This window comes from Sinohyriopsis cumingii, chromosome 6 (assembly GCF_028554795.1).
Source record: "Sinohyriopsis cumingii isolate HCF-2022 chromosome 6, ASM2855479v2, whole genome shotgun sequence".
Taxonomy (NCBI): Eukaryota; Metazoa; Mollusca; class Bivalvia; order Unionida; family Unionidae; genus Sinohyriopsis; species Sinohyriopsis cumingii.
The window spans coordinates 153,426,546-153,442,745 of record NC_142966.1 but is presented as its reverse complement, the minus strand read 5'-3'; the positions used below and the strand labels follow the sequence as shown (position 1 = coordinate 153,442,745).

General features: G+C 35.5%; 1 protein-coding gene and 1 long non-coding RNA gene across 5 annotated transcripts in view; one reads left to right on the top strand and one right to left on the bottom strand.

Moving 5' to 3' along the window:
• Positions 1–16,200, bottom strand: part of LOC149798288 (neurobeachin-like) — a 561,888-nt gene that overhangs the window by 123,358 nt on the left and 422,330 nt on the right. The gene's annotated exons all lie outside the window — the stretch shown is intronic.
• LOC149798291 (uncharacterized) lies at positions 10,812–12,183 on the top strand. The gene is made up of 2 exons (XR_016421616.1): positions 10,812–11,319; positions 11,709–12,183. It is a non-coding gene; the product is annotated as an uncharacterized LOC149798291 (long non-coding RNA).

Genomic DNA, 16,200 nt, shown 5'->3' with positions numbered 1-16,200 from the left:
CTCACCTACCTGCATCCCATATATCCGTACATGTACGGATCTATCACTATACCAACTCACCTACATGCACCCCATCTATCAATACATGTACATATCCACCTATATACCAACTCACCTACCTGCACAGTATCTCTCCGTACATGCACATATTCATCTATATACCTATTCACCTACCTGCACCCCAACTATGCATACATGTAAACATCCATCTACATACCAATTCACCCACCTGCATCCCATCTATCCATACATGCACACGTCCATCTTTATACCAAACCACCTACCTGCATCCCATCTATCCATATATCAACACATCCACCTATCTACGCTTTTGGGAGATTTTAAAAAAAACGTGGAGATTGTTTCATTCCAATACAAATATCACACTTGTACAGAAAGTATTTTGTAATATTTTTTTTTAAAAATCTGCTTCTCATTCTGACATTAAAACCTGCTACCTGCAACCATATGTGTGTGGGATCTGATCTCACAATCTGCTGGCAATATGGGAGATCACATATGCATGTCAATATCTGACCTGTCCGTGAGGGCACGAAATTAGTATCTGCCCAGACCAATAAGGTGTACTCTACACCCCACAGATGTAAAGGAATTAATCAGCTCACGACGTTAGTTTGACGTGACAATGGAAAGAAATCTATGTCGCGTGGGCTTGTCACCAACGTAACTAATTTGCGCTAAACGCCCTATGTTGCCACCTGAAATTGACAAATGGAATATACGATACATTTAACTACGATCCTTCTCTCTGATTCATCCCTAAGTCTATCTTTTATCAGCGTGTCAAACTTTAAACAGGTGAAAATCACAGGCTGCTTGCCTTTCCTAAATCACAGGTGAGGTTACGGTTTAGTGTAGTAAATTTACCTGACGTTTTAAGTACACAATAGATGTATGAACATATTTTGTGATAAAATCTATTGTCTCCATTAAATGCCCGAAATAAGATGGCATTTATCTACCTTTTAATCTAATGTATTATAGTGTGCCATCATTTTGTCCATCCCCTATTTTATGCGAAATGATAATCGAAATCAAGCCTGTGTTATCCATCTCAAATGGTAGCAATTTCACTTTGACATCGGTTGAGCTATTGTCTAATGTATTAGTGTATTAGTGTACTAGTCATATACTTAATCAGCTCTAATTTTTTTAAATAAAATTGATAACAAATTTAAGATTATCTTATCAGAGTGTCCAAAACTTACCTAAAAGTGTGCACAGTAGAGTGAAAATCTCGTTAATTTACATCACACATGTTCAACAGTACTATATTATTCTTGATAGCCCTGAAAAAATACGAAATAAAAAAACAAACAAATAAAATTACTGAAAATGAAATGCCTAAACATGGACTTCCGCCGCCAGCTTTTGTTTTCGGTCTCAGAACTTAATAAACCAGAGTGGTCATTGTGTTGTCAACTATTCAGATGAACTTAACGGACGAGAGACATCGTTAGATCAACTATTCAGATGAACTTTAACGAGAGAGAGAGAGAGAGATTCATTGTCAGATCAACTAGTCAAATGAACTTAACGATGATAGTCATCGTCAGATCAACTATTCATATGAACTTAACGAGAGAGAGAGAGATTCATTGTCAGATCAACTAGTCAAATGAACTTAACGATGATAGTCATCGTCAGATCAACTATTCAGATGAACTTAACAAGCCATTGTCAGATAAACTATTCAGATGAATTCAACAACGAGAGTCATCGTCAGATCAACTATTCAGATGAACTTAATAAACGAGAATCATTGTAAGCTCAACTATTCAGATGCATTAAAATATTTGTGCATTTTGCTTTAACATTTTTAATTGCCATCTTAAATAAGCTATTGAGATGGTGCAACAATTTATCCAACTTAAAGACAACAAAGCACTTAGCATTATGCACGCGGCAGAGAGAGAGAGATGGGAGGGGGATAAGGAGTACAACACATGGATATGCGTAATACATATAATACCATTTACAAAGGTATTGTAAATAATCATAGATATACATACAACACATCGGGAAAATCATCTGGTTTCCTCCAATAATCTTGAACAGCTGTAAATATTGAGAGTTTTGATCATGAGATAGTTCATATGACGCCCAAAGCAGTGGATTGCTCGTTGCAGGCAAAAGCAGGTAATCAAGATTTAGAAATTGGATCCTGCGATGATCTACAGAACAGATACACACCGAAGAAAAGGGAGAGAATATAGAGTTTCTAATGCGTAGCCACATTTATACAATTACTCTTCGGTTAATAAATAAATCATAATTTATATCACTCCAGTTATTCCTAACTCTCACCACCCACCCACCCACACACACACACACACACTCACACACACACGCGCGCGCGCGCACTTTAAGGAAGGTTGTTCCACAAAGATAAAGTCAAATTAATAAATGGCCTCCTTTCCTTTTCTATTCTAATAATTTGAATTTTGTAAGTGAAATCTATTTCTTAGATATATAGCTTGTTAGCCCGACAATGCAAGATGATAATAGATCATACAGATAACATGAGCTTTGACTAATTCTAATTTTATGCAAGGTATATAATTTATGAAACTTTCGTCTTTCGCATAATTTTGGCCAACCATTGTTCGAATGCAAGTTTAAAATTTTGGTACTTCTGGTAAGTCCTAGAACAATTCATGCTACCTCTAAATGGAGTTTTTACTAACCTATCAGTCTTCCTGACAACAACCGTCACAGACAGCATCTGCATGCCATAAAAGTGCTCGTATAAATGCCAAGTCTACTTTTTCCTAAAGATTTCCTGGTTAATTTTAATTGGAATGCCCTTAACTATTTTGGGTACAGAATTGCACACAACACGTATACATGAAGGCCGTTTGCAAATCACTACCAAATTACACACAACTGTTCACGACATCGTGTAAAGCTAAGTATTTTGTTGCCAAAAACTGGACTTAGGAGGAGCCTGTCGATCTTGAGTAAAGCTAAATATTTCGTTACCAAATACTGGAATTGGGAAAAATCCTGACAATCCAGAGTAAAATTAAGTATTCGGTTGCCAAAGACTGAACTAGGGAAGGAAATGGACAATCACAATCAATTAGTAAAGAGAATTGCACTGGTTTTGTTGGGATCAGTCTTTACTTGACGTTGATCAGCCAAGGCCTTCTGAGACTCAAGATCAGTGTTAAAACCACACCCCAACCCCCAACCCTCCGTTTCTGTCAATATACTAGCCCCCAGTTTTTGAAAACAGACTTTTGGTTGTAATGTCAATTACATACTGGTACTTGTGTTAATATACTAGCCACCCCCAAACCCCAACCGCCCCAATTTTGTCAATATACTAGGCCCCAGTTTTTATCAACAGACGTACTTGTAATGTCAATTACAGACTGGTACTTGTAAAGCCAAGTATATACTGGTATAAGTCAATTATTTTTAGAAATATAATTATATTTGGATATGACCCTTTCCGTAAGTGTTCCCCACGCCTCAAAAGTAATATAAATTGATTGAAAAAAATTGTCTCGTTTTTGAAAAACAGGCAAAACAACTGTAGTGTTCGAATTCTTGGTATACAATGTTCTCTGAGTGACCTAGGAGATAGTGATCACAGTGTCTTACAAACCGCTGAATCTGATGAGCATGTTATGAGTGATTATGTCAGTCACTTACTTTATGGGTTGGACTATTTTCTATTACGTCCACTTACTTTATGGGTTGGACTATTTTCTATTGCGTCCACTTACTTTATGGGTTGGACTATTTTCTATTACGTCCAGAATGTTTCTTTCAAATTTTCTTTTATAGGATATATACATAAATAGAACATTTGTTTGGCCTCTGGAATACTGGTAAACAATCGTAGATATCATTTACGTTGGATCTGGGTGTAACTAAGACATGGAAATAACTTGCTTTTTCGTAATCGAATGTGTAGTTTCTGTTCATTGTCGTGTTTAGGAGGTTATGAAGGGACACTGGAGGAGAAGGGGTTGTTGTTCTTTTTAAACAAAACATTCTGATAATTTCCAATATCGATTAGAGTTGGGTCCATACTTGTTGATATTTTCATAACAGGTTATACTTGTTTCTTTTGGATACTTTATTCAGGTTGTAAAGTTACTTTAAATTTGTAAACGTTTCCAATGTCCAAAATCTCTCTGTGTGTGTGTGTGTGTGTGTGTGTGTGTGTGTGTGTGTGTGTGTTTTGGATTTTAATGTAGCTTTAACAATTTTTCAGTCATATCGCTACGATGTCTGCATTGTGACAGTTTAGTGATGTCTAGCACTGAGGCATCATACTGCAGACATGTAGCATGATGTCCCACCCAGTCACATTATCATGAAAGCTGGCCGACCAGTCCTAACACTAACCGCTTAATGCTGAAGGCCTAGCGAGGCAGCTGTATGTACCAGTTTTATAAGTCTTTGGTATGTCTCGGCCGGGGTTCGAATACGCTACCTCCCGCACCCGAGTCGGACGCTCTAACCACTAGGCCGCCAAAGCGGTGGTTTCGTTTTGTTTGCTCGTGTTGGTTTTTCAGTCGAAAATAAAAATATGAAATAAAAATCAGTATAAATTATTGCGTATAATTAATTAAGGCTAGCAATGTTTTTTGACATTCTTATATCAATCAAACGCATAGAAAACGTCACGTGTGTGTGTGTGTGTGTGTTTGTGTGTGTGTGTGTGTGTGTTTGCTTTAGCAATTTTTTGAGTCATATTGCTACTATGCCTGCAGTGTGTCAGTTTATAGTGATGTCTTGAAAATATAGCGTTGAACTGCTATGTCATACATTTTATATTTTTATCTCGAAAATATATGCATTAATTTGAGCCAACAGTTTTCACTTTGCACGAATCCTCAAAAGTATTAGTATTTATTAACAATAACATCCTAAATCGATTTAGTTTATTTGTTGGTAGAAAAAAATCATATAGAGATGCGTTTTTCCATCTCTCTCTCTCTCTCTCTCTCTCTCTCTCTCTCTCTCTCTCTCTCTCTCTCTGCCGTTGCATCAAGGTTGCAAGATGACCATGGGAATTTTGAAGATTAGATGAGGGAACAAATCTGTCTTCTAAGATGTTTCCGATTATTAAACAAAATAAATGTTATTTATAGCGCAAGAAACAAAATGTAAGAAACTCGAAGACTTTAGAATTGCTCAGATGTGTATACTTGTTCTGTACAGAATTAAGACATGTTTGTAATTTATTTTATTCGTAGTCACTAGTACGATTTATAAATAATCAATCTTCGGATCTTTTTGAACTTAAACTGTGCATTAAAATCGTAAAATAATTTAGTACTGTCATTATTATTCCTAGTAGTAGTAGTAGTAGTAGTAGTAGCAGTACTAGTCATATTAGTAGTAGTGCATGTTTCAAGATGAGAATGCCGATGAGAGTGATAAAATGTGATGTTGATCACCGAAGGAGTGAGTCATATACCGACATCAAGCCATCATTGCATGCTAATAATCGGTGTCATTACAAGGTCGAAGTTTAGCTATCTGTATTATGCAGAATGTGTGCCTGAGACAAAATCTAACCGTTCAAGCAATCGTACATTCATCCAATGTCACACGAATTTGCCTTGAGCCTATTAAGAATGAGACTGGCCACAGAGCAGCATATATCAGATTATCTTCTTATGTATATATAATTTGCACTTTTTAGGTTTTTTTTTATAAATATAAATGCATTATATGATATGTGTTAAATAAATTGCATCTTGCAGCTGCATTTGTCCGAAATCAAATTCATTCTCTCTCTTTAACCAAAATCATTGATTTTTTGTTATTCTGTAAACAACTAATGCATAGTTCTTATCTTCTCTCTGAATGTGGGATTCATATTAGGATCATTATCAATAGAAGTAAACATATTTATCTTCGTCTGAGTCAAGGCCATGGTGTTGACCTTGTTTTGTATAATAATTTTATCAACAGACCTTGTCTAATTATAGCTTGGATTGTTCTGAAAAAGAACTTTTGTCCTACATCCTAGCTCCTCTTTTGTGTCTTATATATACCATATTTTTCTTTTCCTACGTTAATATTGAATATAGTTCATTGTGTGGTACAAACAACGTGATATTTTAACGAGATGACATATATTTGGTAATAACATTGTTAAAGAGAGATTGTTTTATAATAATATGCTAAACTTGCTCCAGGATCGAAGTTTAAAAGATTAAACTCACAACACGCCCACCCCTGCCGCTTTCCGTAAGTTCACGTAACTTTCAAAAGCTGATCATATAAATATGCGTGACTTAAGAAAGTGATAGGACTGGGTTGACCTAATCTGTCGCAGTAAGTTACATTTTTTGTCATTTTGTAAACTGTTTGACCCTATCTGAAAACAAGTCCTATTCAGTAATGCATCACAGCAGGTTTATTGTTGTTGTCAAGGGAGTAAGTGGAAATAACTTTAGAGAGACGCTAACGGCGTCTGATCAAATTTCTTTATCAAAAATGAATGTCCATGTCTGAAATGTAAGGCAGTTTCTGTTTATTTGTTCTTGCTCACAAAGTAATTTTTTTCTGCTGTTGATACAGCTTTTTAAGGCAAACACAATCGTCGCATGGCATGATGGGAAATATTATTTTTCACATGTGAAAATACAAGGATATATTCCTCACATGTGAAAATATCGGAATGATTTTTTTTTATTTCGCCAATAGATCTCTATATTTCACACTAAAGTATAAAAGTTGAATAATATCTGCCACAAGCTGCTAACAGTGACATAAAACAATTTATTAAACGAGAGTGATATTAGTATAAAATGAACACTAACTTCAGAGTATATTTATTACACAATGATAATCAACCTTTGACGTTGTTGTTTGTCGTCCTTTTCTGTTATGACACCGTGTGGCGTGCGTTGTTTATGATAATTTATAACGGTAATTATGATGTTGGTTATATGATTAAACCAGAGGGTGTTCGAACAATCCTCCGTTATTTTAAGCACGAAAAGTGCACGGAATACGTCATTCTCTCTAAAGTTTCTGAGTTGCAAACATTTTTGGACTTATGGCCAACTATGATGGAAGTTGGAGTATGCAAGGAATTTCCTCACAATCCTCTGTGTGTTCATGATTGCGTTTCACCAGTGGGGAATGTCTCTATCTTTTATCACATTACTCCTGTCTTTCAACACGTGACCTTCTGCATCATAGTGCACACAAACTGGCAACAAGTCTCTGATCTCCATCGTCACTTGAGCATTATTTTACAACAATCTACATAAACATTAATTGTAGCATAATTTGATTCTAAATCATCTAGCGGTTGCGAACAGCACTCCGCAAACAGGGCCTTATACACTACTTGATCTGATTCAGGATTTATAAACAATATTTTTTCTATTAATTATATTGTTTTATTATTGTAAACTTATCATCTCATTATTATTTAGGAAAGGAAATTTAATTCTTGATGAAAGTTAAATTGATGACTTTACCATTATCTTTGTGTGTCACATTTAATGTTAGGGATTAGAGTGAAAGGATTTTTATTTTATCTATTCACATTTGTATTGCAACAATCAAAGGTGTTACTTGACCGAACGATGTCAAACCCTGGTGCGATTCCGCTAGAAGTCATAAGTTTCCCCTGATTCCAAAGACATCTGTACAATTACTGTTGTAAACTGGAAAGTCTGACGTTTCCATTCTTTAAATAATTTTATTCTAATTAATACAAGACCAAATATCTAACAAATTCCCTATTGTCTAAGAATCGCACAACTGCGTGGCTTCTCTTCATCAACTTTCCATACCGTACCGTCAGCATTTTCACGCCGTAAAACTATACTATTCAACTACCTAATACAGGGAACTATTTTTTACTACGCCACCTTAGGCCAGTCAAATCATGATTTTAAGCCGGATTTCGCCTATAACTTTGCATTGCATTTACAACCATGGCAACAATAAACGGTTCCTGCTCCTTTATTCCATTGTGTAATTTACCAGTCTCCAATCATAAAAACTGCACCTAGAGTCACACAATCAATTTACACCACTAGAATTTACTGAACTCTAGGGACACTCATGCAGTCCTAACCCGAATTCACCAAAAGTAAACCATCGCATCATGGAAACTCACTAATATTTCAATCGTAACGTTTGCCCATAGTAATTGGCTAATTATTTCGGTCTGATGAATATTTTCGGAGGCCTGACTTCACAAAAATCTAAGAAATCCTTAAAACGGAGCGCTATAAACAAATGTGCCTACTCCAAATTTATTACAGTATCATTTGAAAACTCATCTTGCCAATGCATCAAATCTCCATCGCTGTTCTTTCAACGCTGGTAAAAGTTTAAACGTTATTTGCTGAATTGTTTAGTGTAAGCCTAACCATTTACGCCCTATTTTAAGTGGCAGGGGATAGTTTCGTAAACTGGACCTTGTATAATTTCTTTGCTTAAAGCTATGGCGTGACTTGTTGAGATATGATTGTTCAGTAATTAAGGATATAGATTATTTGTGAATTATGTGTTTCGGACTTGTTTTGCTATTAACATTGATTTGAGGCATGTATACATCTCGTAGTTACTTCACAGTATGCAGACAACAAAAAGCAAACAATCGGCTGGGAAGAAAAGCAAGCCACTCCAGAAAGAAGATCTAAACAAAACTGTCTGTACGGTAAATATTTAGAATTTCATCAAGCTGTTTAGAATACAATGTTTCTCGAAATTATCAGCTAGGGAAAGGGCTTGTATTAGCACTATGAGTATCACATGGTGTCAGAAATAATCTTTGGATGTGAAAAAATGCAGGTATAGATTTGGGGATGGGATGCACACATTTTCTTTGCTCTGAACCGCCATTGACTTATCAATTCAAGCGAATAATATTCTTATGCTTTGTTTTTATATGGTTATCCAAAAATATGGACCTTTTTGACCTCACGTGTCTTTTGTTAATTTATTTTGTTGCATTTTTTGTATTATACATGTGGATGAGGCAATAACTTTGTGCATGAAATCTGTCCCTTGCACCCTTAAACTGACACCCTTAAACTGACGAAAATTAGTCCCAAAGGTCCCGTTTGCGGAGTGCTGTTTGCAACTACTGCATGATTTAGGATCTAGATGTGTTGCAATTAATATTTAAGCCAGTGAAAGGAAGTGTAGTTAGCATTAGAATGGCATAATCGGGACGAAGATAGGTGTCTAGTCTGCAGATCACGGAGGGGCAATCAATCGGAATACTTCGGATATAAACTACTTTCGTTCATATTGAACACTCTGGCGGCGGAAAGAGTAAAACTAACAGTAGAAACAATTTCGGTTCGTAACATATGTGGTGGACTCTGCCAAAGGCGAATTACCAAATACATCAAAGTGATGTGCATTCCTACAACTACTTCGAGGTTATTTCACGAACTGATGGAAATGGCCGAGTGAACAGGCCTGCGAAATAGTGACAGAAAAACCCATGCAGAGGAAATGGACAAACAGAACAGAAACATAGGGAAATAACAACATTTAGAGAAGTAACAAAACTATCAATACTAACATAACCTATACTAAATATACAAGATAAAAACTTTTTGGAACTTTCGAATTACACTTTCTATAAATAATGGAGAGAGCTACACTCCGCTAAAGGTGAAACATTAAGAAATTCAAGAAAAATGTGGAGCCTTCACCGGACAAAGCCTCTCACTCGGAAACAAAAATGGAGAGAAAACGACACATATGACCACTCACTTAAAACAATAAGTTTCCTTTACAAAAACCATAATATCACACCGTTTTCTCTATCAAATCTCAAAAAATCAATCAAAATAATTAACCGAAAATAAAAGTAAAAACTTATTAGCCTAATAGTATACGAGAAGACAACTGGGGAAATTTGACTACAAGAAGCCGTCCCAACATAGAAACATATAGCAAACATACATATAGCATACACATATGGCACACACGGGACTTAGAGATCTCTAGCATAGATCACCAAACAAACAAGGGAAGGGATTTCGACACCGGGGTTTTAACCCAGGGTCGGATGAACAACCTTTCAGATAACACTAGGGATTAAATACCCCATCAAAAATGTCAAGAAATCAAATTTTTGATCAAATTTCTATTATAAATAATACAAACATACACACCTTCGGGGGATACAGAACACATAACAACTTTTCCTTTTTTTTCTGGAACTTGGTGGGGGTGGCATCTGTCTGGTCCCCCTCCCCCCCCCCAAAGAGCGATGTCCCGATCGAAGGGGGGGGGGGCAGTTCAAGGAAATTTCCAGACCGAACAAAACAAATTAAATCCAACTGTAACCTCATACCAGAACAAGGATTCATTACATTTGCTCGATGATCAAGGCATCTAAACTTCGTTGGAAACTCTGAAAGTTCTGCACCGGACTTCCTGTGGATTAAGTACTTAGATAGGAATGTAACTGTAGTCAAGCATATTGCGTTGACCCGCTGATCTTGCCTCTGTTCTGTGTGGTTTAATGTTTCAAAATATACGCATAACACGTGCTCTTTATAAAACTGAAAATGTATACAAATTAACAAGATTCCAAAACTGCGCGTAATGGTACCTTCTGTATATGCGTAAATACGTGTATTGGTTTACACATATATTCAAGAATATGTTCAGTATAGTATAGTAAACAGTGAAAATTACAGGAATAAAAAGACCCACACGCACTCAAATTATGTTTATCCTTCTGTTTTTATATATAAAGATATGGATATTTATCTTTATAAAGGAATGAACGAATTATATGGGAGTAAGCAAAAGATGTAAAAGCAAAATAGGTCAGTTACTGATTTCATCTCGTCAGTGTGCACCAATGTCACGTGACAAATACTTAGCTTTGTTTAAAACCAGTGTAACGTAAATTGTTTCCTTCCGGTAAAGAAGTTCTTACTAATTGACTACAAAGCAGCTTTGTCAAACGGCGGAGATGATATACAGTTCTACGTAATCGTGTATGCATGTCATGTCAACAGCAATATATGATTTGATTCCAAGTATCCATTTTATCAGTGAAACGCAGTGGACATTTTTGGAGCCGATTTTGCACATCGTATCCCGTTATTTTTACTTTAAACCGATAGGTGGCAGTATGGAACAAAGCGGTCCAAGATTATTTCCGGTATATATTTCCGGATTAACAAAACAAGCAATACAATTATAACATCTTCATCATGCTTTACAAATGTCTCAATCGGATGATTATGGATGGTATCGTCGGTGAGAGAGGATTCTAAAAAGACGAGGAGCTAAGTTATCTGGGCGAGAAAAGGAGTTAATCGACAGGCAAGTAAATATTAGACATAATCTGTGATATTGTAGTTGCAAATGGAAAATCACATTTTCTGGTATCTGCATAAAATTAAATTCTTATTTTCACACAATTAACTATGTGATTATTTTTAAAAATTATTTTCCAACAGATTCATATTCCTAAAATCGTATAAATGATGGACGATTCAGCAATTTATTCTGAATAATTCTTTAGATAGTTCATTTTTGGGGTAGTTTAGTAAAAATATTTGACCTCCTTAGACATGATTTTACCTGTTATCTTGTAAATATACAAGATTCTCGTTGAATATTTGTTTTATGTTAAACATGTATTTGATATATTATTAAGGTAATAGCATATCTACAGTATATGCAACTGTAAATGTTCTTTTTCTTCTCAGGTTGGATGTTTACGACAATACGTGTTTCAAAGATGTCGAAATAGACCAGTATTTGTATACGTCGAACAAGTTAAAAAGAAAATTTGCCATGTTACTGCTGCTATCCTCCAGAAAATAAAATTTTGGTTAAAACAGACACAATATTATTGTCTTTATTATGACGACTTAAGCAATATACTGGAGACAGACAGACAGACAGAGATTGTGTACAGGCGTGTGTTTTGTGTGTTCGTGTGTGTGTGCAGTGACACACGTCAGACTCGCTAGAAATGAAATGATTTATTTTCGTTTTATTCTGACAGCATATGCATAAAATATTACTTGGAAGGAGCAAAAGGAGAGAATTATCCTGGTTTAAATAAAGTTGTATTGTTCTTTGTGTGTTCAATTCAGTTTTGCCATAACAGTTTGCAATAAGATTTAGAACATTACATTGGATTTTCTCGCAATAAAACATATGGTGTAATATTTTAAAGGGGATTTGTTTCTAATTAACACACATACACACACACACACACACACACGTGCACAAACACACACACACCTGTTCCTTTTTAATAATTTGTTAATATATATCCTGACCCTTTTCAAAGAGGTAATTATTTTAAATTCATACCAAGGCTATTTGTCCCATTGTGGCCATATATTTCACTTTTGTTGACCAAATAAAGTCAATTGTTTTATCTTCGTTTAAGGGTTGAATAGAAAACTGTTCCCTTGGTTATTTTGCATAAATTAATTGTCTTATAATGAGTGAATAAAAATTATAAGACAATAAGTTGTAAATTTTGTATTTACTTATTAAGTTCTTTCTTCCATGAAGTTAAATAGCAAATGTTGCGTTCCATTTGTAACTATTGTTTAAGAGATTGTCAATTGGTCACACAAATCACAGGTTTTTTAAAGCCACACTAATCAGAGGATAAGGATGTATGCATGTGATTAGGATTTTTAACGTAGCTTTAACAATTTTGTCAAAAAACAACAAAAATAACATTCATCAGAGGATGTGAGCACCTGACTTTATCTGCCAGAGCTAAAAATACATAAAATGTGGCAGTTATCCCTTTTGATATAGATCATTATGTCACTTCGATTAAGAACTGCCAGTTTATAAGCAAGTACTTCTCGTATTCTAACCAACTGGATGTATGTATGTATGTGATTTGGATTTTTAACGTAGCTTTAACAATTTTTCAGTCATATTGCTACGATGTCTGCAGTGTGGCAGTTTATAGTGATGTCTAGCACTGGGGTATCATGCCGCAGACATGTAGCATGATGTCCCACCCAGTCACATTATCCTGACACCAGGCCGACCAGTCCTAACACTAATCTCTTAATGCTGAGCGTCTAGCGAGGAAGCTGTTAGTACCATTTTTGTAAGTCTTTGGTATGACTCGGCCGGGGTTCGAACCCACGACCTCCCGCTTCAGGGGATAAGGAAATGAAGTTAGTAGCATTAATATTTTATATAATAGGTTGGCTCTAAAGGTTTCAACATAAAGAGACATGAAGTGGTAAGCCATACTATTTTGATTAAACTGAAACAGAAGACATATTGCGATTTTAGTCTCCTGTATTGCTAATATAGTATATATTTTGATGCACCGAAATATAAAATAAGACAATATTTGTTTTCATTTATACGTGTATTATTGTAGTATTGACAATTACGTATCGCTCGATTGATGAACAATAGATTGTTCTGGCTAACTATAACTTCCAAGCGTGACCAAATATCATGACCGGGTTTTTATGTGTCTCCAATTGTTGGAAAGATAACTGGTAACGACCTCTCATTTGTTGTGTCGTGAAATTACACAGTTACTGAAAGTTTAAAAAAGAGACACAAAAAACAACTCAAACATTGTTCTTCCATAATAACTTAAACAATTTAGGGTTTTGGCGGGTGGGTGGATTGTGTTGTTGTTTTGTTCTGTTTGGGTGGGTTGGGGGTTTGTTTTTGTTGTTTCTGAAATCAGTTACACAAATTTCTCTTAGTCACTGTCTATACTCGCTTATAAGTTGAATCCAACTGCAAACCGCACAGACTCAAATCTATCGTCTCATAGATCTGGCTCTGTGCCGCTTGCTAGGAGTAATCAGTAAAATAAACAACATATACCCTAGTCTGTAGGCGCATTATGCTGTGGCAGGTAATGATCTTTGCTTGCAGTTTGACGCAACTTATAAGCGAGTATAGACGGTAACTAAAATGTCAAGTATATGATGTAAACGTATTTTCCTGCTGAGACCTTGGTTTATATCAAGTGCATATATAGAATTCGGACACCTGAAATTTGAAAATAATCTTGCTTAGAAAGAACCATATAAAATCAACGGAAACCATCAACAAATTTAGATATTATCATTATATACGATTATATAATAATACTATCTAAACTGTAATCTTGTTACATTTTGTCTGAACAGAATTTATTATTATTATTATTATTACTAATAATGTTATTATTATTATGATTAATTTTATTATTATTACTATTATTATTATTATTATTATTATTATTATTATTATTATTATTATTAAAGTTTAACTGTTTCATTTGCACTGAGACCAACAAAAATACGCGAAAGCTAGACTACCTCAAAATTGACTGGTTATGTAGCATTTAGAATGCTAATTTACACCAGCCACGTAAGTTAGGCCTCAGGTGGCTCACCTCTGTCCTCAGGGGTTGAAGTGTCGGGCTTGGCCAACGTGTGTAAGCCTATATGAGAAGGCTGGTCCGTAGCTTGCCGTGGGTCGGTAGTACCTCCCAACGTTTTCCCTGGTTCTTCCTCCACCAGACATACAAACCGTTATGAATGGTATAGCATGTGCTATAAAATGACGTCATACTCACCACCACCACCACAACAACAACAACCAGCCGGGTAAGTTATCTTTGATAGAGACGGATACAAGAAATCCAAGAAAAAGTTATTTATCCGCATTTGGATCAAAAATATCAAATTTCATATACAATCTAATAAGACCTGTTGTTTTTTGTTTTTTTTAAAAAAAAATAAATCGCACGGATCAGATTGGTAGGAACTGAAATCTCACCAGTCTTGTTTCGACCATTTTGTTTACATGGCTGTAAATATTTGCTTACAGAATATAACATGTTTGATAACGTTCTGGTATTCTGCTGATTCAAAGCATGGAGAAGAATGAAAACTGGATTAAAATCCCTGGACTTCTTGAGCCACTTTTCCCGTGGACATGATGGTTAACTCTGTGCTTAATCTTTTTGTGTGCCGTTGCAGTATATTGTATCGACCTTTGGTATTAGCTTGATGAAACACTGTATAATAAACATGTTATCGCTTCTTGCATATTTTTCCAGTTTCCAGATGTCAAAAAAGTTTGAGGAGATCTAATGTCTTGGATTTGTTTCCGATAGATATCTAAGTTCTTAAATTCGCAGCGACTTAATGTCGGGGAGTCAATCCTCTCAGAAACTCCACAACAACCAATATTACTAATGAATGTAAATGTTGCACAATAATAACTTTCCAGCAGATGATTTGTGCCGCAAAAGCCCGCAAGAACTGTGTGCTAGACTTAAACTAGTGTATGCTCTTTGGAAAATGTCATTGAAACACAATTGAAATTTGCATGACCCATGAAGAAAAGGCTCAATTTGGAGACTAAAAAGATAAGTAAATAATTTAAACGGTATAAAAGAAAAGAATGCTTATGCTACATACAAATCTGTCCTATCGACCAACAAAAACTGAATTTAAAATCAATCTCCAAAACGATGTTCCAGATCTTACACTGTACACGGAAGCTAAGACAAGATAACACGTCACTTGTCTGAATTAAGGAAATGAATGAGAAATGTATGTATTTATGTAAAAGAAGTCATATACGTATTAGTAGAAACTTCAAAAGTTACAGTTCGTGATACTTGATCAGCTGTATATCATAGATGAACGACAAGTTAGGAAACAATACCATGTTCAGTGATTCAATAACACTGAACTCAATGAACCGACACTAAGTCCAAATCATGTATCTCAAAAGTAAGAAAGAAAGAAGTCAGCATCTGTGTATGTATGTATGTATGTATGTATGTATGTATGTATGTATGTATGTATGTATGTATGTATGTATGTGTGGGGGGTGAGGGTGAGGTGGGGGTGTTTGTGGATGAGTGGGTGGGTGGGTTGGGTGTGAAGATACATCTTTAACTTCTTATCCATACTTTCTGAAAGAGATTCATCAAAGCTGAAGACCTCACTGGACCCAGTGAATATAACCAGCCATGGATGGATGAGCGATTGTCGATTCACGCGACAGTATCACATATCCAGTGTGCAGTTCTAAGGGTGAAAATGGAACGCTGTACGATATTGATATTTTATTTATCATAATCTGATTAGTTATGTTAGAACTGAAAAGCTACACAAAATTGTTAAAAACAGTTAGTAGCTAGTTATATCAAATCATTTGTAATCAAGCATCTGTCCAGAAAGTGAC